A 25,553-nucleotide genomic window follows, 5' to 3' on the forward strand; every position below is an offset into this window, starting at 1 on the left:
CGATTAGTGGGTCTCGCGACAATGGTCGTCTTTCTGCTCCTGCACGTACCTACCTGTGCCGGGACGGGGGACATTGGAAAGGGTGGCAGGGCCCCCGGAAAAGCTTGCAGGTGACGCCAGCAGAAAAGTTATATTTGGGCTTTGCAGGGAAGACGACCCTGTGCTTTGCCAAGAAGCCGACTTTTTCAATTAGCCCCCGCCCGCCCCAGCCCGATGACGTAGGCCGCGTTGCTCAAAAGAGAATTTCGGCTTTATAGTCTAGGTGGTGTTGGCTCCGCACACTAGTGTGGCTGCATGTCGGTTGCCGGTCGTTCACCCGATGCAGGATTCGGCCGAGCCGCCGCGACGCAAAAGGAGAGGCGACTCTGCGGCGATGCATGTTTTAGCTGGTTTCAGCCTGTACGCCGCGGGCGGTTTGGTCTGGTTTGGACGAGGCGTGAATCGGCCCCGCTGTCCGCGCGTCGCCCCGTGTAACGAATTTGGGCCGGGCGATCGGCTGCTGATCGGCTGCAAGATTCTGCACCAGCGCCACTAGCGGCCGTCGACAGCACACGGCGCGCCGAAAGCACCGCCGCCTCCGCCTGCTCGAGACACTCCCCTATTCTAGAGCCAAATAAAGTAGCAGACGACCAGAAAATGTGAAAGCAGGTGAGGAAACAAATCCAACGTTTATTGACAACAATGAACCATGGGAATATTTTATTATGATGGGTGTCAATTGTTGTGCAATTATTGGTGATCATCATAAACTACGGAAGAAAGAGATTTTCTGATCGTCTGCTACTTAGTTGGATCCTTCCTGCCGTGAATCTCCACCGTGCGTTTTGATCTGCATACCCCAGAAGGCACCGTCGTTTTAAGATCAGATTGCATTGGTTTGCACGTCCAATATTCCCATAGGCTATATTCGTTTTTATTTCTTTTCAGATTGAACAAGTAAGTAGCATCGTTGTTCCCGGTGTCAAACAAAATAGACCACAAAATGTGACCTTCGTGTGAAGTTTGAGCGTGAACCGAGCAGCGGTGCGCTCAGGAAAAAAAGTTAGTGTTCTAATTACGCGGCCATTCATTGACAGCAAGCAGGAAGGAATTTTGTAACGTTAAAGACTACATTGTGAACTAATTATGACAAGTAGATGAAACTCGGCATAATGATACAGCCGTCTTAGCGGACAATTTTACTATTATTTTTACCAAGATACCTAATTTCATTGAGAGCGATGTAGCATTTTATACCAGCTCTGGAGCAGTGTTGCGGAGTTACCACTCCGGAATTGGAATCACTCCAGATTCATTCCACTTTTCGCGACCCCGGAATGGAATGGGAATGGAATAGCCACATCGCTTGAAAGATTGGAACGAGAATGAATTAGGCACATTTTGCGTGGAGTGGAGTGGGTTGGATTTTTAGACGAGCTGTGCCTATCTTCAGCTGGGATCTATACAACCAGGCTGGCTATGGAACCAGCAGAGTTTGCGCATATCGTATTACGGGGAAGCAGTATATGTCGATGAACAGTATATGTCTACCGGCGATGAAGAGTCCGTTGTGCTGGCGGGAGGTTTAAGCGGGAACGTCAGACGGCCCAATGTCACCTGTCCGGTGTCCTTCAGTGGTCGAGTGGATTGGGTTTGTGTGTTACACAAACAGTAAAAAACGCTCGTGTGTTCGAAATTTCGGAGCACGTTGAAGATCCCCAGGTGGTCAAAATAATCTGGAACCTTCCACTACGGTGTGCCTCATCACCTGAGTAGCGTCGGCGCGTTAAACCCCATAATCAATAAATCAATTACGCAAACAGTGAGATGCCAACGACGCGGGAGTGGAACAGACAGCTCCATGTTTGTCTGTCAGACTAAAGCTCGAGTCCCTCCAAGTTCCATTCAGCAAATTTGCTAGAAAGTATGCTAAATTGCAAATTACAAACAAACGTGTTTTGGTCATGTGGTCCTTGGACAGCACCCAGCTACGCAGGTCATCCTTCTTCACAGAGTGAAAAGGCACGAATTTTTTTGCAAAACTTATTTTCTAGGGATGTGTTGTAGGCCTGTGGGGAAACACGTAGGGGGATTATTGAGGCGAAGCTTTAGTGCCTTCACTGATGCCATTGTACGCCAATACGCCCTGCAGGAAAACTAACTTTCTCTGTCGATGATGCATGAATGATCGTGGCTGAAGTGAAAGAAAACAAATCCCTTTCCGTGGCCGAAATCAAACCCGGGTGCCTCGCGTAATGAAGCCGGCATCTATCCGACTGCTCTATTTCGACATGGTCGAAGCGGCTCGGAAAACGCAGACGAGAAGCAAAGAATCCGTCACGAGAAGAACGGCGTTGCTAGCCACAAAACCTTAGGCCTCCCCTTGTTGGAGTTTAGGGCGTTAGGCCTAACGTCACATCTTGGGGTTTGACACCTCAAACCGGCACCCACTCAAAATATTGCCCACTGAAGGCCAAGCAGCAGGTACCGATTCACGCCGTACAGCCCATACCCAAACATTAGGCCTACAGAGTGCACGCCTGAAAGGTGCTGTGGGTGTTCTAGAAAATTGGTGCGTATTTCGAGAGTAGCACATACTCGCATCGTTGGGTTGGCCTACCAAAGAAATCATCACGACAAAGCTTCGCGTTCAACATCGTCGTCGTCAAACGGAGGGTTCATTTTATTGAAGGTGTTGATGGCTGGGGATCTTTGCTTGACGATACTTTCCTGTTCTGTGCATGTGCGCCCGAGGAAGCCGCGGGTTACCTGTGAGCCCCTCATTGTGCGCCGGGGTACAAACCAAATTAATGTACACAAAAAACCTATCGCTACAGTTTGCTCCGAAACCGTTCGATGAGGGCTCATACAGCATTGCAGGAGCTTCAGTGCATCGCCTCCTGTATTTTTTCAACGCCAAACGCATTGCCTGCTTCACAAGGGAGTGCGTGGGATGCCTGTTTCGCACACGTCATAGGCGCCGTGCAGTGAACAGAGGGCGACCCCGGCGACACTGAGCCGCGACACCCAGCGCCGCCATCGGGGAGAAAGAAAAATACTGAGTCGGCCGCCGCTCGCCAGCGTGCTCGTGTTTCGGTTGCGCTCCTGATTGGCGGCACCGGATGAAATGTAGAATACGCAATTTTTAACTTTTATATTAACTCACACACGGCAGTAATTCTGCCGCACCGGGCTAGGAATAGACTGAAGGACTGAACTGTTGACTGTATACGCGTACGGAGGAAGGGGTCAAGCGATATTGACTTCCCCGCATAGCCAGAACCAGGTGGAGCATTTCGTGCGCACGTTTTCACGTTTCCACATTGTTTTTTTTCAGTGAATTTGTGTTTCAGCTAGAAAGCACAAATTAATTAGCTGTTCACAGCATTGGAGAGAAGCCGTTTTGTTTGTATTCTTGAAATCGGACCACCGTGGTTTTGCGAGTACGGTGCTCCGTCTCACAGGATCGATTGTTTGGGTGTAGTGCGGTCTGTACGCTGCGCTACGTGCTAGAGCATTGACTTCAAAGCAAGTATAATTACCTTAAATACGCGGGCTCCAATGTGTATCAGGCGGGTGCGAAGCGTCGAGAACTGCGAACGAACTGGCGGTGATTTTCGATTGATTTATTGTGCGGTTCAACCCGCCGACGCCAGACAGGCTATGAGGCGCGCCGTAGTGGAGGGATCGGGATTAATTTTGACTACCTGGGGATCTTTCACGTTTCCGGAATCTCGAACACACTGGCGTTTTCGCTTTTCGCCTTTATCGGAAAAGCGGCCGTTGTGGCAGGGAAACGAACCTGACGACGATTTTCAATTTCATGGCTTGAATTATCGCCAAACATTCCCAGAATGCGTCCTGCTCCCCGCCCCTGACAGTTCGTTTCCGCTGGTGCCAGTTCATCCCACCCCGATATCACGGAGCGAGCACGTCTTCTTGCTCCGCGTACGAGGTCAAGCAGTATCGCCTCATGAGCGAAAGGAAGACTCAACCTCTGTGCCTTCCGTCTCCTTTTCCGTGAATACATTCACAACGTACACGGGTTTCGCTGCAAGCCCGCCAGGAAATTCCCGTGAACGATTTAAGACTACCTCTTCCTTTTTACGGGGTACGCAGGGCCTCCAAATATTAGAATAATCATAAACTCCGTTTATTTTTTATTGTTCTCTGATGTTGCTGTTGTGAGCCCCGTTAAAACGACTTTGTTTTATTGAACAGCATTTATTTGCAGTGCAAAAATCCCACATGCATTGCTTTTATATCTTGTACTGACGTAGGTATTTCGACTTTTTGACAGCTTATTTTCAAACAAATGGCGCTACTTTGTTTAAAAACAATCATATTTTTTCCAGAAAAGGGGTGAGATGTTGCAGTCATCAATTAGTTCTCTTACAATTAAAATACGGCTGAGTGTTACGTGCCGCATGAATTTTCATTATAAACGCCGCGGAAGACGCATGCACGATGCAGAGAAACCAACCAATTTATTGTAAGCTTACGACTATTAACAGCTGGCAAACCGATATACTTTACTTTGACAGCAGCATGTAACCTGCTTGGTAGTCATCGCCGTTGTATTTTCTAAAAAATTCACGGAGACATGTGCCGCCTGTGAGGCTGTGACGAGCCTTCCCAACTCGGACGATTCAGGGCAGCGAAGGCGGTAGCTTTCCTTCTGCGCTTTGCTTCTTTTCTCTCTCTCTCGGTCGATAACACTCCATCCTGCCATTGCAGCGTATCCCACAAACTAAAGCCACTTATAGCGCACATAACCACTTTATAGACGCCTTTGCAAGGTCGCGGGCACAGTGGGTAAAGCAGGCGGCTGGCCATGACGGTGAGGCTCGGCCTACCCAGTGTTGCGCGGAGGCGCGGTAGATGGCGCTGCGCTCGCTCGGCAAACTTGACTGCACGGAGCCTATAAGGTGGGGCCCCAAGCTTAACCGGGATCACCCGAGAGCGGCTCGTGCCTAGTTGCCAAGGCAACCGATGTTTGAGATTGTCGAAGTAGCGGCGCTCTGGTCAACGGTAGAAAACTCAGCGCCGCAGCGGAGCGCGTGTCGCCCGCGTTGCCCCTTTCCACCACTCGTCACCCCGAGACTAACTGGTCACGTGACTAAAGCGCTAGGAAAGCTAGCAATTGAGGGAGAGCAGCCGGAGTAGAAGGAAACGGCTTGGTTGACCGCTCGGGCGTTTGGCACTGAAAAATACACGAGGCGATGCTCAGGGACACACGCAGAAAAATGTACCGGCTTGTGTCCGGGTAACAAGAGCAGTCTTAAGTGATTTCCTGTATTGAACAGGTAGTGCTAAGGTGATGCAAACGAGCTAAATGAGGTTAATGTGTAAGAGGTGGCTACTTTTGTGCGGTAAATGACAAACCACGGTTTCGTGACGCTACCATAGTGTCCCTTGAGAGAGAGAGAGAGAGAGAGAGAGAGAGAGAGAGAGAGAGAGAGAGAGAGTAAACGTTTATTGAAAAAGAGAAGAGGTCGGCCTGAGAAATTGATCTTGGGCCTGCTACCTCCCTCTGGGGGGAGGGTACTGGGGACAGAAAGAGAAAGGAATGAATATGGGAGGTATGGGAAATGACAATGAAAGCGACAAATGAACTATGTACAACCACCACTAAAACCAATAAATGTCTCACATACAACGGGGTGCTGAATAAGATGACTACAGTTCACTTTTCAGCACATAACTATCGTCCATGAAAAAGAAAAAAAAACTGCTCAGACATTATTTCGCAGTCTGTTCAATTTTGGCGCAACCTGGAGCTCTGGATAGTGTCACTTGCGCTGTCACAATAGCAATTGTGCTCAGTGTACTGCAAAGCTAAGTTTTACGAGTGAATGTAGATGTTAGAAAGGTGTGGATGACGTGCCTGCGAGTTAGCTAATGACGCTGGTGTGGCGATACGCGAAGCGCACAGCCAAATAAGACGTGACAGGCTGTGCAAAACGAAACAAGCAGACAGCAATGTATTCTCCGTAGGGTAGTGGCCGTGTTGGCGAGCACCTTGTTGGTAAATATTCTTGGGGTCGGGTGAAGGGTAAGTCCATGAAGCCGTGGGTAGGAGCGATGCGTTTTAGTCTCTCGCGGTGAAGGAACCGGAGGTATACCTTCGCACTCACGCCATTTCAAAGCAGCCGCCTGGCGGACAGATCGGGGGATGCGTGTAGGAGGGCCTGTCCTCTTAACCCACTCCCCCCATCTCCAGCATCGAGCAGTGGGAGTACGCGCTGGGAAGCTCGCACCGGGCTGCAGCTACTTCTGGTTGACCAAGCCGCAACTGTCGCCGCCAGCCTTCGGCCGGCGACCATGCGTTCCTAGTCAACTTGCTTGGGAAATAAAGCGATTTTCCCCCCCTCTCTCTCTCTCTCTCTCTCTCTCTCTCTCTCTCTCTCTCTCTCTCTCTCTCTCTCTCTCTCTCTCTCTCTCTATCTATCTATCTATCTATCTATCTATCTCTCGACATTGGTGATGTGTAGGCATATTTGAGCAGTTCTCAACGCGTCTGATGTCGTCACCTCTATAGAGAGTTATAGCAGATCGGAAAAACGGTTCCGGTACGGTACACGGTAGCCGCTACGGGACCGTACCGGGAAGGCTCGTTCTTAGAGTTATAGCAGACCGTAACTACCGGCCATGCTACCGGGACTGGGAGCGACTTGTGTTGTACGTCGTTTGTCAATCTTTCGTGAGTCTGTGGCGCTTTCTGTGCTGAAATATTAGTTTTCAGTTCTCAAAAGCGCTAAAGACAGTATTAGAAAAAAAAATACAACGCCCCTACGGAGATTCGAACTGCGACTGCGTGAACATGGAGCGGCATTTTAACTCTACGCCATTTCAATAGATGGCGCCAGTAGGTCAAGCTCAGTACATACGGCTGGCTGTTTCCAGTTTTTGTTTTATTTGAGAGTCCCTCGCACAGATAGGCCTCCTGCGCTGCCCAGGGGGCGCTGCGCAAGCGGCTTCCGGGCAGTACTTCCGGGTAGTACAAAGCTGCGCGGGTCCCATAGGATCCCGTGTTGACAGAAGCAAAATGAGCTCGACGCTCCCGATTATTTTGTGACGTGGTAACCAGTTCATCCCCGACGCGTCTGATCTATTTCAGCGATCAACTTGGCATTAGGGGGAATAGCTTTGCAGCTCTAAACACGTTTACAGCGCCGACGAAAGTGCCGGGACCGTGACGGCGTCTGCTACTCGCAGGTTCACCGATCGATGGTCGTATGAAGTGAAATGTGAAGTGAACCTTCTAGTTTAAACTAATACTCAGCCGATCAAAAAAGAAGAGTGACGCAATCGGCGATGATCGCGCTTTAAAAAGCCAGCGAGTCCGGCGGACCGCTGGCTCGCCTGCTGCGGTGCGCCACTCTTTTGCGTACCTGCGCAGTATGCGTGCACTTTCATTAAACAGCGCTCGTTTGCGTCGCCGTTACGAATACATGGTTTAGCGTTATATCTTGCCGTTTCGTTGCGTGTCTCAGTGACAAAATTCAGCGAGCGTAAGAAGCGTGAAATTTGTTTTGCGATTCCGAAATTAGTGGCCGTAAAACAAAGTGGTCGGGCGAACCGAGAGGCCGCTCGCTTCACTTGTTTGCGCTCACTTTACTTAATTACTCTTTTGCATCATATATTCCCAGTTCGCACTTAATAGGCTGGAATGAGGGTCAGCAACGTTTTGAAGTGTAGGGCCGAGTTGCATGCAGCCGACACGGTGGAGGGCTGGACGGCAAATCGGGTGGGATGGGGAGGAGGGCTGTGAATGCAAAGCGAAAAAATTCAGTGAATCGCCAATTATGTTTGACAATAATCTGGCGAAGTGTGAAGATGGGGGACAATTCAACTGGAAGCGACCAATTTTCTGTTCTTGTCTCGCTGTCTAACTCCATTTGAGGACAAAACTGGCGTGTCGGCGTTCAGATTGTTAGCGACGAAGATAACCAACACAGTCAGTGATGATCGTATGTAAATATTCGGAGCCCCGCGCCGTGTATGCGGCTGTGTTATGTTATGCTGTGTTATGTGATGTTATAGCAGTACACATCTCTGCAGGCAGCGGGCGTGTGATTTGGTGCATGTTTTGCGTCCTTTGATAGCGCTTAATTTGTTTATTTGGCGCTATTGCCCCACCTAGTCGCTAGTATACATGTACCCTGCCGTTGGTAAATCGTGCGGTGTAAAACTTTACGCAAGAATCATTTAGTTTGCGAAATACGAAACAAAATTTCCACTCGTTTCAAAGGCGGTGCCAGGCCAGCAGTGTCAGCTGAGTCGGCTGCGCAATTCTTGCGTTCGCTTGCATGCTCCCGCTGAAGCAACCTTTTGCAGTTACCTCAGGATATAGGATGAGCAGCGCACCGTGTTTATGCTACTCGTGAACTTTCCTTTGTCGACCGCACGCAAGAAGAAAAAACTAACTGTCGTGAAACGGCTCAACCACCCGACCTGGCGATACTGCCCCACGCCGCGACCACCGCGACAGCTCGCTCAAGAGAAAGCCGACAAATCGGCTTCTTTTAGCGGATATTATTTTGTTTAGCCTCTGCAACTACTTTAAGGGCTATTTCATACAGTAGGCAGTCATTTAAGCACGCCACAAAGCGCCACAACCAACTTCTCACTCTGGCTTGTAATTGAAAACACATGGAAGGCGGCGAAAGTCGTCTGCTTTTGTACTACCCAGAGGCGTCGGCCGCTAGGGGCGCTGCATGTCGCCAAAACTCCAGCGCAGGAGGCCTATACCGCCTGTTCCTCACTCGCCGATTTGTAGACGGGCCCCATGTTGCTGTTAATACTAGTTATGTAGGCGTATCGCCTTTATTTAACCTAAAAGAAGCTATCGGACATGCGTCGTTCGACGACACAAGCCACGGCAGTTGGGCCGGGACCGTGTTTCGCTTGCTGCTTGAGCTGTCAGAATCGCGTGGATTTCACTTGTTGCAACCTCATTTTTCTTAAACGATCTCATATTTACAATCCGTTCGACTAGGCGTGAGCCAATCCTACGTATCCTAAACTCTTCCAAAGCGGCCGCCCGCTTTCGAACGACGGACACGGTATGTCTCGGTACCACGCGGCCAAGTCGCTCCGGTATACGGTAGGGTTCTGCGCATGCGCGGTGGTGTCCAGACGGTAGACGTTACCGTACCGGAACCGTTTTTCCGATCTGCTATAACTCTCTTATGTTGCATTCATACGTAACTCGATACAGCTATTAGGAGGTAGTTTCGACGTTGAAGAATTACGGGAATGGAATTGGGCTTCCTGGCCATTCCAGGAGTTGGAATGGGCAAAATTTTAGCATTCTGCAGAATTGAAAAGAAGAAAATGGCGGCGAGGTGTAATTCCTCGGAATGGAATTGGACTAGAATGGAGCTTCCAATTCCGCAACACTGCTCTGGAACGAGACGGGCGATTCTTTGTGAACGTAAACCGATATATATAGACGCGCACAAACTTGGTCAAAACATAGCGCAATCCATCGTCGTTGTAAAAATAAAACGAAAAGTGAAGGCGATGAAGACTATAGGCAGTGAGATGAAAGGCTGTAAGCAAGGACGCGCGCAGGTTTGACCATCATGGTTCGTCTTTGTCGTCTTCCTACTGTCACGTGGACAACGGGGAATAGCTACTGTGCTACATAGCTGGCTGTGCTACACGGCCGTTACGAAGGCCGTTGAACCAATTGTCTATCGGGTGCCCCATTGTAAATACATAGGGAGAACTTGTGGGCCAGCGTTCAATTGTCAATTTAAGGTTGTCGTGTAGCACAGGTATTATTTAGGCGCACAAATGGGCCCCCTCAGAAAAAGAATGTTGTCCGCTGATCAGCGTCTAACGAAGAACGCTGAGGCGCGCCCGTTCCTCGGTTCCGCACGCGGCGGCGCCGGTCCACTTGATCATGCGAGGGGTACGTGGCCGGGTGTGGAGCCGATGGCTCGCGGGGGGAGGCAATACCGGCGTACGCTGGAAAAAAATTCCCCGCATTTCCCCGAGGGGAAGAATGTGAAAGTGCGAATGCACGAGTTGAATTTGCGCGGTTCGGTAATGTTCGCGAAAGAGAGATCACACACACACACACAACTACAAAGACAGAAAGATGCATTTATTCACAGACACCTATTTGTGTTGTCGTTGTACATGATTGCTAGAGCGGATCTCAGCTTTGAAATTTCGTGTCAGTACTCCTTTAAGCAGGTGCATTAGCCCTTCTCACGCCCGATTCTTGGCCAATCCCCCACGTGGGTATGTGCCATGTCAGCGGCCAGGCAGCGCGCGCCCATCTCCCCCCGTTGCCAAGGAAGACGAGGAGATTCCTGGCCAATCCCCCACGTGGGTATGTGCCATGTCAGCGGCCAGGCTGCGCGCGCCCACCTCCACGTGCGCGGACATCACCGGTGGACGCAGGTTCAGTGTCGCTTAAGAAGTGCATTGCACTTAAAAGCAGCTTCACTCCAGTAGGCGATTGGTGAGCATGCGACACTTGAACCCAGTGTTTTCTATCTTTGCACCCGGATGAACTTACGCTCTCAGTTCAGTTGCTATACGCAAGTTAGCAAATTAACTCTAGGGAATGTGATATTTTTCTATTATTGTAGAAAAGAAAACCACCGTCCCACTGACATCGTGACAGATCGAGGGCACCCACATCATCATTATCACCACCATCACCGTGCTCGTACCTAGCGCTGCAGCAAACGCGGGCAGTAGACGTGGCGGTCGGCCTTGCAGTCGTCCGCAGCCCTTTTCGTCTCTCGCCCTCCTAGACTACGTAGTTCAACATGTCGTCCGAATGCCATACCTGCCAGGTAGACCTGAAAATCTTCCTCTCGATTAACCCGGACTCGACAGCTAATCGGCTGCCTCAACACCTCACGACGGCATGTGGGTCTACCTGACCTGTACCGGCAACACCCACGAGGGCCGCGTTACGCAGCGCAGTCTCGACCTGATCCTTTCTTGCGCTGCCTGCATGGGCGAGCTGTGCATGATCACCGCGAGCAGGAGCGAGGACCTCGTCGTGGACGTGCTCTGCAAGAACCACCTGCGGCCGAAACTGTGCAACCTGGCGTACCCGCGTACTTTCGAAGCCGTGCTGTCCCGCGCCACCACGGCAGCTCTTCCGCGCAGTATGGACGGCCCGGCGGAGTTTCCCAGCGTCAACCTGCGCCTGTGTCACTGCCTCATGCGCCCGCTGTACGCCGCCATATACCTCAACAACGCGCAGATGCTGAGCACCCTGCTGAGCTACGGGGCCGAGGTGAGACCCGAAGACACGTGCCGCTGCGAAGAGCCCCACCGCGTGCACCCCTTGCTTAAGGTGTATGAAACGCTGACCCACTTCAGACGCAGCGGGGACATACCGGCAGACGCTGTTCGCTGCCACCAGCTGGCCGCCCTCGTGGTGCCTCGTCATGACGCGGAGTTGCGCGAGGCCTGCTACACCTTTGCCAAGGCCCTAGCGCCCCCTTCCGAACATCAAACGCTACTGCGCGAGAAAGGGAGCTTGCAGCACCTCTGCAGGCTCACCCTCCGAGCCGCTCTGTCCAGGCGCCGAGCCATGCCGAAGGGAGTGGAACAACTGCCTCTGCCGAAGCAGCTTCAGCGCTACATTCTGTACCAGTACGGTCCTGGTTCTGTGTAATGGCCCATTCCAGCAGACACTGTTCCAAGCCCTCTTTTTGCCTCTTCATTCTATGCGATACTTCTCACTCTTCATAAGAAAAAATGTTCTGGAGGCAAAATAAAGGCCTTTATTTGAAACAATATGGAACTTCAGCGTGGCTTCCTCCAGTCGAGGGTACCTCAATTGAGCACGGGCCGCGTCGTTCGACCAGCCGACGCTGGTTTTCGACAATCGATGCAGCTGGCCAAGGCTCTCCTCCAAAGCTCGTGGGTAAGACAGGGGTTCCGGGTGGGAGTGTGGTTCGGTCGCAGCCGCCTGCCACGTGAAAGTGTCCAGGGGGCCTCGCAGAATCCGAACTGCATGCGGGAGTGAACCGCAGCGAAAATATGACTTGGGGAGTGGAAACTGTTCGCTACGAGGGCACCAAAGAGTGCCTCCTGCTCTCTCGGGAGTTGCTTGTGTGCTGGAGGGTAATGTCTCTTCCCTGGTAGGTAGTGTTGTGTGATTTCTTTGTATGTATCCCATCATCGAGTGCAAGTGCTCTCGCTCGTTTCCGGCAGCATCGGCTCCGAAAAACCGGTTTTGGGTCTCCGGAAGGGTCCTCCATAGGATATAACGGCAGGGTCTTCCGTAGGATCGCCACGGAGCGGGAAGAGCTCTCGAGCCAGGACATGGGCGGTCTCGTTCCTGGGACAGTGAGATGACCTTGAGTCCACGTGATCCAGCTGGAACAGTTTAGGTGTGTGGGTAGGGGGGGGGGGGGGGGCGTTGAGGAAGGTGATGCGAATTTTCACGTCAGTAGAAGTTATTGATGGAAATTGTTGGCTAATTCAGTCTGAATGATGATCGGCTTCAATCGTTGATTCTTCCTTATTGTTTATTCATAATTAATTTATAGCCGTTTTAGACGCCGCTCCGAATTCGTTTCTGTGGCTATGTGTCATGAGTATATGCAAAGCATTGCTAACACGGGAGAGTCTGTCTGAGGGTAGTTCCGCAACATCACCTACCTAAAATGGCTGTCTCAACATAATGTGACGTAACCCAGGGGCATAGCCAGAGGGGGGTGGGGGCGTTCAGGTTTCGAACTTCCTCCGAATTTTTGTCCCAGGCAGCGCGTAAGCAAGACTTGGTGTTTCTTTCGGCAAAAGCATCCCTTCCCTGACCCCAAAACTCACTCCGAAAAAATTTTCTGCCTGTGGCCCTGATGTAACCTAACCTAACCTAAACCCTACAGCTAACCTAACCTAATCTGACCTAATCTAACCAGAGTTTTTTTCAATCTCCTTTCACTCAAAATAGCTTGATGCTGCGGAACGTTTGCAAAATGACTCTTGCTAACACAGCCAGCCATTATCTGAGCTATTTATGTGGTTGATTTGCGCAGCAAAAACATAAATAAAGGACACAAAATCATCTGAACTGGAATAAATAACAGCAAAAAAAAACATAAACGGACAAATTAAGCCCAATCGTAAAAAATACCAATACGTACATTCTTATCCCAGCTATAGCTCAGACAGCCATTCGGTCACATGTATGAACCGCAGAATCCATGGAGCAAAGAAAGCTTAGGAGAGGCCCTGACGTCACCTCTACGGAAGTTGGAAGGCGGTCCCCTTTTTTAGGCGGTCCCCTTTTTATGGCGACATCAATATTGGCCCGGTCCAGCGCGTTCCGCCGTGCGTGATAGTTTAACCTTGAAGTGATGCCACATATACTCGCCGAGGGGCCAGTGCCGGTGCCCCTCGAGTGCCACCGAGGGAGGCAAAAGTGCGTGAGGGAGCAGGAGTCGAGCGCAGTCACGGCGAAAAAGAGCGTACAACTTAAAGGAGTACTGACACCAACTTTTGACGCCTAAAAAATGATATAATTGGCTTCATTAGTTTGTACAGATGCCTCACAGAAATTTTTGCAGTGATCCGAGGCCGGAATAACATCTAAAATCGATTTTGATTGTCCCGGCCGCGAGCTTCCACAAATCGGCAGCACTAGCGAAATCGCTTTCGGCGTGACGAAACATCGGCCGGCGTGTCTGGCCGGTTCAGGGTGACGTCATATAGTCGTTTTCGGAACCGGAAACGATATCCTGCGCTGCTGTTGTCGGTGGTATTCGTTTGGGCAGGAGACGTACGGGTGTAGCTGTGTGAACAATGCTTGTAAACTTTGCGCACTTTGCGTGTTCGACGTCTTTGCTCTTCAGTTCGTGGCCAGCGCATGGTGTGCCCTTGCACTGGTGCCGAAAACTGCGTAGTGCCGGCACCGCGAGGTGCGCGATGTCGACGCGCACCGCGGCGGCGCGGCGGTGCGCGTCGCCGAGCTCGCCCAAGTTGTGCTATGGCAAGCTCGCGGAATGCTAAGTACTGCTCGTGGAAGCCTGTCCGAGCAAATCGACGACGATGCCAAGATGCATTATTTTCCAGGCGACGACATGCAGCGCTAAACGTGGACTGAGTTCGTGCGCGCGCGGCGGCGGCGGCCAGGCGGCGGCCGCAAGAACTGTCGCCCAAGCCAGCGGGCTCGGCGTTGCTCGGATCAGCTTGGGTGTTGGGAACTTCAGGCTTAGTATCATGGCGAATATTTGATCGCCGGTATCTGTACAACTGCGAATGACCATCCCTTACACAACTTTTCACCACACTATCATCCCCTTTTTCGCGTATACTGAGCTTTATTTTGGCGATAATTGCCGTTTCAGCGATCGGTGACCAAGACGTCTGCCGTGGCCTGTTTTGATTCTAGCGCGCAGGTGGCGCCATCTTTCGGCCGCTCGCCGCACCGCGGTGCCGGCAGTGCTGGGCCGGAGCGCCGAACCTCCGCTGCCGGTCAGCGTAGGCTTACCCTCGCGGCAAATATCTGAACGCCGCTTTTAAATTCAGCGCTGATAACAACCCCTAGCACAATTTTTCACCACACTAACATCTACTTTCTCGCATGTGGAGCTTCTTTTTCGCGATCAGATTGATTATAAGAGTGGCGACAAGCTGTTGCTATCACGGTCTGCGCCGGTTCGAGCCGCAGTGATATTAAAAAGCGGACGACGGCGAAGACATCGCCGGCCTAATCGCCTGGCCAAATAAAGTTGCTCTGTCTGTTGGGTGGCAGCGACTCATCCGAGTGTGACGATTCAGACGACATGTTGACTGCTCGGGCGAGTGCGGACCATGTGCAATCGTAGCAGACGATGCGGCGAACGTCCCTGACGTCACGGGTGAGACCGTGACGTCAGACCGGCCCGCTTGCAGGCTGGCCTTCGAACGGCCATTTTCCCGCGCGGCGACCGAATTTGAAACTGGTTGCAATAAAGGTGCTATAATTAATTCTGTGTTGGCGGCTGACGGCTTTCGGTTCGATTTTCGTAATTACTGGGCCAATAGGTATTCTTTACAGCATAAAAACTGAAAGCGAGAAATTTAGTGTCAGTACTCCTTTAAGAAGGCGACGACATGGAGGAAAGAATACTCAGGAGAGGCCCCTAGCATCCAAATGCATTGCGAAAAGTGTGGAGGAAGTGACGTCATTTTTCTTGAGCCCTTCGACAATGTTGCTTACTTGTTTACAACTGCGGCGGCGAAATTTGGGCGAATAGAACGGACAAATTTTTAAGGCGCTTGGTATGTGGCTGCCTCGCTACGCTTGCAAACCAGCGCAGTCGCTACGACAAACGTTTTTAGATTAGGCCAGTTTGAAAACTCCGCCGTCGGAGTCGGCCTTAACTCGTACCCCGGCCGCAGCGGCGCTTACGTCGCGTCCATTTCGGCAGAGCGAGCCGCTGCCGCCGCCGGCGACCTGCCGGGAAGATCCCCTTCGCTCAACGTTGGCGAGAGCCACAGTTCGTTCTTTGCTCACTTTGTGTTTCTTCGTTGTGAAGTGAAGTGAAATTTATCGCTGCTGAGACGTAGCGCGCAAAGACCGCAGTGCTGTACGACCCCAAACAATGCTCCCGTCGTCTGCGTTCGCCATCCCACGAGCCTGTTGCTATGACGACGACAAACGCTACTTTGCCAGGCTTAAAGGGGCACTGACACAAAATTTTGAAGGCGAGATAACTTCGGAGATAGATTGTTGGGAACACATATACATCATCTGCAAGATATCAGCGGCGAATACAGCCTAGAACATATTTAAAATCAATTTTAAAGTGTGCAAAACGCAACCGAGCAGCCAGCAGAGGACCACGCGCAATCGACATCCCGAGGATATTGTGTAAATAAAAACATCCAAACACGTCACGAGTTTGTGTTTGCCGCTTCCGCACTGCCGGCGTTTTTCGCCGGCTCGCCCGGCTCGCCGCTCCAATCGGAGGGCCGGAGGGCGGAGCTTCTGCTCTAGAGAACGAACAACCCGATCGTTGGCGGCGGAGGCGCCGTGATTTCGTCAGCTCATCGGGCAGCTGGCCGCGACCAAAGTTCTACAGCGATTCCAGGCACTCTGTTTCTATTACTGTTTATTACCATTGGATGCGAAAACGCGCGGAGGCACGAAAAGCCCACTGAGCTAGCCGCACAGTCGTTGTGCAGGCTATATGCAGGCGGCAGCCACGGCCGCGAAGTGGCCCAGGCCGGCGCAGGTAGCTCGAGTGATAGCTTGTTACCGCTGCACGCAATTGTCCCCAAGTCCCGACCATGGTGGCTTACATGAGAAAGGAGTTAATGATGCGATGGCGGGTTGCATTAAAAATTGTCATCTGCACCGCTTACGAGAGCGGCACTCGAATATCCGCCGCAGTGCTAAGCCGAACACATCTGTAGGCGGACCTGTAGGCAGACCGGCCGGCTGCGGGAGTCCCAGCGCGCGTCTTGCCACCCACCGTCTCGAGCGTCGCGCGTCGTTCTTTAGCCGCGGCAGAATTTGCACTCGCAGCGCCTACGTCACATCCACGGTCGCTTTTTAATTAAGCGCCTCACGAGATCAGTACGTGGGGTCATTCGCAGAAACTGCCGTCGATGCGGATTCGACAGTGCTACGGCGGCTCTGCTCTGTGATATCCCTCCGACGGTCACGTGGTCAGCTTTGTTCACACAAAATCCATCGTTTCGCGGCACTCGCTGAAACCGAAACTGCGACTGGCCGCATTGAAAATGCCTCTAATTAAACAACCGTCGCACGCTGAAGCAAATGAGGTTTCTACAGGTTATAAGTAGGTCATTAGCTACTTATCGCAACAAAAAAAAAACAAGATGCAAAATTTTTGTGTCAGGGCGCCCCTTTAAGAGCTGAAAAATCATCCTTCTATCTCAAAATCGAAGGCCGTTTTTCGATTGAAACTTTAGGTGAGGGTTAGAATGGGCAAATTGAAGGCGAAATCAACAGCTTAGAACATGACATCGCACCGAGGAATTAGCGACGAAGCTGTTTTCGCTTCGAAGCGGGAGGGCAGGGCAACGCCATGTTAGTCAAATCAAACCGGAGACAGGAAAGGATGATGGGATAGAGTTCTGGGCTCAGTGGGCTCAAGTCATGGAGGGACTCGGCTTCACAAATATGACGTCAGGGCCTCTCCTAACCAGTATATTCTAGGCACTATTCCTAACCTTTTCTTTCCTGAAAAGGTTAGGAACGACGACGATGATGACGATTGCTTTTGGTATCCCCTTTGTAGCGGGGTGATTGTCATCTTACCAAAAAAAAGCAAATATACTATGTTTTACACTCTTCGTTTAATACTAGCGCTGCTCTTAGGGCAGGCACAAAAAAACTTATTACGCACAAAATACTTATTTTTTCCTGTTACAGGTGGTATAGCTGTCCTAGGCAACATTCCCCTCTCTGCTTTTCGTCCACCAACATTCTAATATTTTTTTCGTCGTCTCGACGGCCTTGAAGTGAACTCCCTCTGTGCTACCCTTAAATCCTAGGGCTTATGGAAGCCGAATATTTCCCTCATTTAGATTTGGATGGGTACCCTAGCATTCCAACACTATGTGCCGCAGAGTTTCTGTTTCTTTTCCGCAGACCGCGCATACCCCATCATTTTGTGTATACTTCCCCACAAAGCTCTTTGTTCGAGAGAAACCTGCTCTAGCCTCAAAAAGCAAAGCACTGCCCTGGGAATTATCGTAGAAATTTTCCTTTCTGATGTTCAATTTCTCAGCCCTGTACATCTCTAAGGACGTTTTAGCTTCCATTTTTTCTTTCCATTTATTCGTTTCAATCTGCCTTTCCTCTGTTTTGGTTACCTTGGCTGTTTTGGATTCTCCACTGTTCTTTCCTTATTTCATCGTTAGCCTTATAGTCTTCCTTGGCCACTGCGTGTCCACGCTTTTCAAGTATAGGTACCTAAAAACCTTAGCTGTCCACCTTCGTTGATCCATTGCTCTCAGCCTCTCCTCAAAACCTATTTTACTCTGCGCTCTCGAACTTCAAACGATGCCCAGCCCATATCTCCCTGTACTGCTTCGTTAGTTGTTTTTCCATGCGCGCCTAAGGCCAAACGGCCTACCGTTCTCTGGTTCACTTCAAGGACTGCTAGAACGTCTGATTTATGCAGAGCACTGCATTCGCAAATGTGAGACCCGGAACCATTACTCCTTTCCACATTCCTCTCACTACTTCATATTTGTTATACGCCCACAGAGCTCTATGCTTTATTATAGCTGCGTTTCGCTTTCCCTTACTCTTAAGTTGCTCCTCGTGAGTTCTTAAGAAGTAATCCCCTTCGTTCATTCACACTCCCAGAAATTTATATTCCTTCACTCTCAGTAATTCGCCATGCTGGATTGACACTGCGTCAGTGCTAGTGTCATTGAAAACCATTAATCCCGATTTTTCTGCGTTAAAATTTAACCCGAGGTCGGTGGCTTCCTGACCGCTAATATTTATGAGTCGTAATATATCGGTCTGGTTATCAGCTACAAGAACAGTGTCGTCTGCGCATAACATTCCCGCAATACGCTGTTGTACCACTTCGCTTTGCAACATATGCGTTAGGTTGAACCCTAATTGACTTTCTCCGAGTTTTTTTTCTAACCCTGCCATGTAAAGCATAAACAGTATTGGGCTCAAAGGGCATCCCTGTTTCAGTCCCCGATGGGTGTTGAGCGGCTGGGCGCATTTGTCTTTCCCGTGTCGTTGTTTGTTTGTTCTTGTTTGTAGGGCTTAACGCGCCGACGCAACGCAGACGATGAGGCGCGCCGTAGTGGGGGGCTCCGGATTCATTTTGACCACCTGGGGATCTTTAACGTGTGCCGAAATCTCGTACACACGGGCATTTTTGCTTTTCGCCTCCATCAGAAAAGCGACCGCCGCGGCCAGGAATCGAGCCCGCGACCTCGTGCTCAGCAGCGCAACGCCTTAGCCACTGAGCCACCGCGGCGGGTGTCTTTCCCGTTTCAGGTGCACTCTATTATCCTTATAGATTGCGATAAGGAACTGTATTAACTGGTCATCTAATCCCTGTAGTTTCAGCATTCCCCACAGCCGTTCTCTGTTTACGTTATCATATATGCCTTTTTAATGTCCAAGAACGTAATCCATAATGGTCTATTCTGAACTTTCGCAATTTCAATGCATTGTGTTATCAGAAACAAATTATCATTCAATCGCTCGTCTTGCCTAAGTCCATTCTGCAGTTCCCCAAGGATTTCATTTTCTTCCATGCATGCTTGAGTTTCTGATTTTATTACCTGCAATATGAATCTATACACCACTGACGTTACTGTTAGTGGTCTGGATGAATCAATACTGGCTGTGTTGCCTCGGCCTTATATAATCAATTCATCCTACTTTCTAGCCAGTCCTCCGGTATTTGTTTGGTTTGTATCACCTTATCTATTGCCTTGATAAACGATGCCTTACTTTTAGGTCCAAGAAAGTTTATCAGTTGCATTGGTACTCCGTCCGGCCCCACTGCTGTTTGGGGGAAAACCTTTTGCTCTGCTTTTTTCCAATTAAAGGAGTACTGACACTAAATTTCTCGCTTTCAGTTTTTATGCTGTAAAGAATACCTATTGGCCCAGTAATTACGAAAATCGAACCGAAAGCCATCAGCCGCCAACACGGAATTAATTATAGCACGTTTATTACAACCAGTTTCAAATTCGGTCGCCGCGCGGGAAAATGGCCGTTCGAAGGCCAGCCTGCAAGCGGGCCAGTCTGACGTCATGGTCTCACCCGTGACGTCAGGGACGTTCGCCGCATCGTCTGCTACGATTGCACATGGTCCGCACTCGCCCGAGCAGTCGACATGTCGTCTGAATCGTCACACTCGGATGAGTCGCTGCCACCCGACAGACATGATGATGAAGAAACGTTTATTATAGAGCAAAGGGTTGGGGGAAGGGGGTGTGGTGAGCCTCCTACGTCCAGGAGGCCGCGAGAGGACGCCGCCGTCACCGCCCGGTCGACCAGCATAGCTTGATCTTCACGGTCGGAGCTGGTCAGCAACTTCTCCCACTGCTCACGGGAAGGGGTGGGGGTCAGGCGGGGAGGGAGGGGTGGAGAGTGCGGGCATTCAATGACAAGATGGAACGTGTCTAGTGGGGTATTACATGGTTGACAGGTTTTCGGGTAGAGCGTAGGAGCAATGTGGTGAAGTCATGTACAGTTGTAATAGGTATCTGTTTGTAGGCGTCGCCAGGTGTATGCTTGGACGTGCGTGAGGGAGGGGTGCGGGGGGGGGATATTTATAGCGGAGGTGCCCATAGTGGGTGAGAATTGCTTCAGTGGTGGTCATAGGTTCGGTGGTGATGTCTTCCGTGGCTGCCGATTCGGATGCTGAGGATACCCGGTTGTGGATCTCGCGGGCTGCAGCATGGGCTGCTTCATTCCCCAGCAGGCCGGTGTGAGCAGGGGTCCATATTATTATGATGAATAGTTGAGGGGGAAGCTTTTGCAGAAGGAGAATAGCTGCGACGGGAGCTTGTCCACGACGGTAGCGTAGGCATGCCTGGAGAGAGTCCGTAACAATCGTTAGGGGGTGTCGACTGCGGTGCGTGGTAGCGGCGTGAGCTATTGCGATCGATTCAGCGGTAGTGGAGGAGATTCCACGATACGTGGCAGCAGTCATGGTGGTACCTGTAGAGTCGGGAGCCACAATTGTGGTACGCCGGTCATGGTGAGTAGACGCAATATCTGTATATCGGACGTGTGGATCCCTCTCCAGTCTTCTTTGTAGCATTCGGACACGAGCTATTCTTCTGCCCCTGTTGTGACTTGGGTGCATGTGCCTCGGGATAGGAGCGATGTGAATACGTTGACGCAAAGAAATGGGGATCGGATTGGGCGTATCCTGAGCTCTTGGGGTGTCATGTCCCAGAAGACCGAGCAGGTGTCGTCCTGTTGAAGTAAGTTGAAGGCGATGGATTTGGGTCGTGCGTTGTGCTTCAAGAAGCTCCGAAATAGTATTGTGAGTACCCAATTCGAGGAGTTTTTGTGTGGGCGTAAAGGTGGGCAGATGAAGGGCCGTTTTGTAGGCTTTTCGTACTAATATATCAAGTTTTCTCAATTCGGCGGGTTTGAGTGCAACATACGGCGTCCCATAGGTGATGCGGCTAAGTAGCAAAGCTTGTATGAGCTTGCAGGATTCATTCTCCCTTAGACCTGCATGTTGGTGGCTTACACGTTTTATCAGATGGGTAAGCTGGGCTCATGTTTTGTTCAGTTGAGGGATAAGGGCGGCACCAGAGCCATCGTGATGGAAAGGAACGCCGAGAATACGTAGAGTAGGCACTTGGGGGATAGAAGTGTTTTGGATTTTCAGATTAGGATTCACTGGGGGTTCAGGAGGTCTACCTCGTGTGCGCGAGCGAAGCATCAGCACTGCAGACTTCTCGGCTTGACAGCGAAGCCCTCGTGGTATGAGATACGTATTGATGGTGTTTATGGCTTGCTGTAGAGTGTCTTGTTGGGCTCCGACTGACCCTTGAGTTGTCCACAACGTGATGCCGTCGGCATAGAAAGCATGGTGAAGGTCCGAGATGTGGTCGAGCTCTACGGGTAGATGAAGTAAAGCAATATTAAATAGGAGGGATGAAATGACGGAGCCTTGGGGTGTGCCGCGCGCAGGCATGTTAAAAAGGGGGGTCGAGTGCGGGCCGAGTCGAAGTGTGGCCGTTCGGTTGTGGAGGAAAGCCTTGACGTAGTTGAAGGTTCGATGGCCGCAGTGTGTAGTGGCAAGATTGTCCAGAATTGCAGAATGGTAAACGTTATCGAATGCCCCCTGCACATCGAGAGTCATGATCATTTTGGGATGGCTGCGGCTAAGGGTTTGGATTACTTGCTCTTTGAGTTGTAGCAGCACGTCTTGAGTGGATAGTCCAGTACGAAAGCCAAACATGGTGTTGGGATACTGTCCGGTTGTTTCAAGATGCCTGGTTAGACGTATATGAACCAAGTGCTCAAAAATTTTGCCAACACAAGACGTAAGAGAGATAGGTCGGAAATTGTTGAGTCCTAGGGATTTGTGGGGTTTCGGTATGAGGATGATATCCGATCTTTTCCACTGTTTAGGTAGAGTTCCGGATTCCCAATGTTGATTGAAAAGGTCAAGAAGGGCTTGTATGGTTTCGTCGTCGAGATTGCGGAGTAGTCGGTTAGTTATTCGATCGTGTCCAAGGGCACTGTTGCGTTTTAACATTTGTAGCACCTGATGGAGTTCTTCAATGGTGAACGGGGAGTCTAGCTCTGCATTGTCATTTCCAGTATATCGCTTGGAATCATTTGATGGTGGGTATTGGGATTCGTGGCCAAAGATCTTCCGTCGAACTGATTGAAGGAGTTCCTCAGGTGATAAGTCTGAGGTTTGTACTAGGCGCTGAATCTGGTTTGAAGTAACGGTGCGCGTCTGTTCTTTGTCGATGAGAGAGCGCAGTATGTGCCATGTTTTCTTCGTGCTTAGCGTATACCTTGAAGCTGGTTGCAGAAAGATGTCCAGTTTTGTTTCTGTAAAATTTTGGAGTAATCTTGGGCTTGTTGGTTTAAGACAGCAATACGTTGCTTTAAGCGTTCATTGTGCTTTTGTTTACGCCACCGCCTAGTAAGACTCTGTCTGGCTTCCCAAATGTGGAGGAGATGTGGGTCTGCTACAGGGTGTTCCGTCGTCAATGATATCGTTGTCGTGTGCTTCCGCAGCCGTTGTTCGAGTGCATCAATCCATGCGGCGAGATTGTCTTGCGGGGAAGGGAGAGGGGCGTTATCTTCGCGGAATTTTTGCCAGTCGGTGATTCGAGCTTGCCCGATTCGTATTGGATTAGTTTGGTAAGTTAGACTGATGGAGATAATGGCATGATCACTGCCTAAGCGATTGGCTTGGCACGTCCACTGTATTAGCGGGCAGTTCTTCGTAAGGGTGAGGTCCGGAATAGTGTCACGCGTTACGCTATTTCCGATGCGGGTAGGTTGAGTAAGGTCGTTTTGGAGACAAAGTCTATGATCGTGGATGGCTTTCTGTAGGCGCGTGCCTTTCTTGGAGTTTTGGTGGTATCCCCATCCCATATGTGGAGCGTTGAAGTCACCAAGTAATACGAAGGGGGCATCTCTTGCTACTGTAATAGCTTTTTGGATGAGGGTGTTGACATCATTGAGTTGGTGGGTAGGTGGGCTATACACGTTGAGAATGAAGAGGGATGTTGAATTTGTTGTTGTCGGCAGGATTTCTACAGACGTGTTGGGGGTATCAGAGGCAATGATGTGAGTTAACACCGGGAGATGAGCTTGTACAAAAGTAGCCGTCCGGTGGTACGGGTCAGTTGTGAACGTTTGGTAGCCAATCAGTTTAGGTTGCGGGACATTCGTTTCTTGAAGGGCGACTACGTCTGCAGGATTAGATGCGAGGAAGAGATCTAGTTGATGTTTCTTGCTTGTGAAAGATAGGCAATTCCATTGAAAGATGTGCAGCGGGACGGTGGGTTGTGTCTTCATGGTCCAGGTGTTGTCCCCTGGGAAGTGTGTGTTTGTTGGATTGTGTGTGACGGTGGAAATACGAGCTTGGCTTTTTTGATAATCGGTGTGGCAGGAGAGGACTGGGGTTGTTGGTGCGGAACAGGCTGTGCATCCATGGATTCTTGTTCTTCGTTGGATACGGATAATGTGGCGTGTTCTTCGTTGGGTACGGATAATGTGGCGTGTATAGGGGCTACTGCTTGGTGTGTGATGTTGGTAAGTGTGCACACCGCGGCCTTTAACTTGAGGTCAATCTCAGTACGAGGTGTGTTTCGAGGGCAGAAACCTGTTCGGCAAGGCGGTTGTGCCGCTGCAGGAGTTCCATGTGCTGTGCGTAGACATATTCGAGTGTCAGTTGTGTTGACTGTGATTGGCGGTTGGTGGGAGGGGAGGGGTTGTCATGGGGGGGAAAAGGTGGAGCAGTGGAAGAGGAGGCAAGAACAGCTGACCAGCTCACGTGGTGGTGGGGCGCTGGCTGGTTGGTCTTGGGTAGAGCCGGGAAGTTGTCCTTGTCCAGTGGCAGAGTCGAAGTGGGCGATTTTTTTTGTGGAAGTCTGATCAGAAGTGCGAGTCGGGGGTCTGATGGGGGGCGGGCGTGAACATTGTGGACAGTCCTTGTTAGCAGTTGGATGGGGACCGTCGCATAGTTTGCATTTCGGTACCCGACAGACAGAGCAACTTTATTTGGCCAGGCGATTAGGCCGGCGATGTCTTCGCCGTCGTCTGTTTTTTTAATATCACTGCGCCTCGACCCGGCGGAGACCGTGATAGCAACAGCTTGTCGCCACTCCTATAATCAATCTGGCCGCGAAAAAGAAGTTCCACATGCGAGAAAGTAGATGTTAGTGTGGTGAAAAATTGTGCTAGGGGTTGTTATCAGCGCTGAATTTAAAAGCGGCGTTCAGATATTTGCCCCGATGGTAAGCCTACGCTGACCGGCACCGCGGTGCGGCGAGCGGCCGAAAGATGGCGCTACCAGCGCGCTAGAATCAAAACAGGCCACGGCATAAGTCTTGGTCACCGATCGCTGAAACGGCAATTATCGCCAAAATAAAGCTCAGTATGCGAAAAAGGGGATGATAGTGTGGTGAAAAGTTGTGTAGGGATGGTCATTCGCAGTTGTACAGATACCGGCAATCAAATATTCGCCATGATACTAAGCCTGAAGTTCCCAACACCCAAGCTGATCCGAGCAACGCCGAGCCCGCTGGCTTGGGCGACAGTTCTTGCGGCCGCCGCCACGCACGAACTCAGTCCACGTTTAGCGCTGCATGTCGCGCGTGGGAAATAATGCATCTTGGCGTCGTCGTCGATTTGCTCGGACAGGCTTCCACGAGCAGTACTTCGCATTCTGCGAGCTTGCCATAGCACAACTTGGGCGAGCTCGGCGACGCGCACCGCCGCGCCGCCGCGGTGCGCGTCGACATCGCGCACCTCGCGGTGCCGGCACCACGCAGTTTTCGGCACCAGTGCAAGGGCACACCATGCGCTGGCCACGAACTGAAGAGCAAAGACGTCGAACACGCAAAGTGCGCAAAGTTTACAAGCATTGTTCACACAGCTACACCCGTACGTCTCCTGCCCAAACGAATACCACCGACAACAGCAGCGCAGGATATCGTTTCCGGTTCCGAAAACGACTATATGACGTCACCCTGAACCGGCCAGACACGCCGGCCGATGTTTCGTCACGCCGAAAGCGATTTCGCTAGTGCTGCCGATTTGTGGAAGCTCGCGGCCGGGACAATCAAAATCGATTGTAGATGTTATTCCGGCCTCGGATCGCTGAAAAAATTTCTGTGAGGCATCTGTATAAACTAATGAAGCCAATTATATCATTTTTTAGGCGTCAAAATTTGGTGTCAGTACTCCTTTAAGGTTGCTCAAACTTATTTCCCTTTCCGCAGTCTTCTGTGGCACTGATGTTATCGGAGCAGGCTTCCCTACATCTATTGCCCTAAACTTCTCACTAACTCGTCAATGAATATGCGCCAATGCGTGCTCTCCTTCTAAATGTTTCTCCTCCTCATCAATCAAGAATTTTTGCTTCAATCAA

The 25,553-nt window shown here is 50.7% G+C and overlaps 1 protein-coding gene across 1 annotated transcript in view; it reads left to right on the top strand.

Moving 5' to 3' along the window:
• The window catches only part of LOC144168483 (uncharacterized), a 140,932-nt gene that overhangs the window by 105,602 nt on the left and 9,777 nt on the right, over positions 1 to 25,553 (top strand). The gene's annotated exons all lie outside the window — the stretch shown is intronic.

Source organism: Haemaphysalis longicornis, unplaced genomic scaffold (genome assembly GCF_048455015.1).
Source record: "Haemaphysalis longicornis isolate Haplotype H1 unplaced genomic scaffold, Haemaphysalis longicornis Haplotype H1 scaffold_1, whole genome shotgun sequence".
Lineage (NCBI taxonomy): Eukaryota > Metazoa > Arthropoda > Arachnida > Ixodida > Ixodidae > Haemaphysalis > Haemaphysalis longicornis.